This window comes from Alosa pseudoharengus, unplaced genomic scaffold (assembly GCF_046254945.1).
Source record: "Alosa pseudoharengus isolate Yale_2024_CS ecotype anadromous, Long Island Sound unplaced genomic scaffold, YU_APseudo_1.1 YU_APseudo_1.1_scf_16, whole genome shotgun sequence".
NCBI lineage: Eukaryota > Metazoa > Chordata > Actinopteri > Clupeiformes > Clupeidae > Alosa > Alosa pseudoharengus.
This window is the reverse complement of record NW_027468630.1, coordinates 21,892,044-21,892,243: the sequence shown is the minus strand read 5'-3', so window position 1 is coordinate 21,892,243 and position 200 is coordinate 21,892,044.

Genomic DNA, 200 nt, shown 5'->3' with positions numbered 1-200 from the left:
GTCCTCAGCTTTTCCTGCACTGTCTCTGTGTCCATCCCTCACCAGCCGTGGCAAAACGCAAACGTCAATTTTTTATCGCGTTTAGAAGCAGCCAGTGATGATTTAGAAAGTAGTGAGGGCATTTTACGTTGATTGAAGCCTTTAGGTGATATTTGACTAATATGTTTAAATATTTTTATTTTATTTTTACTGACTCACCC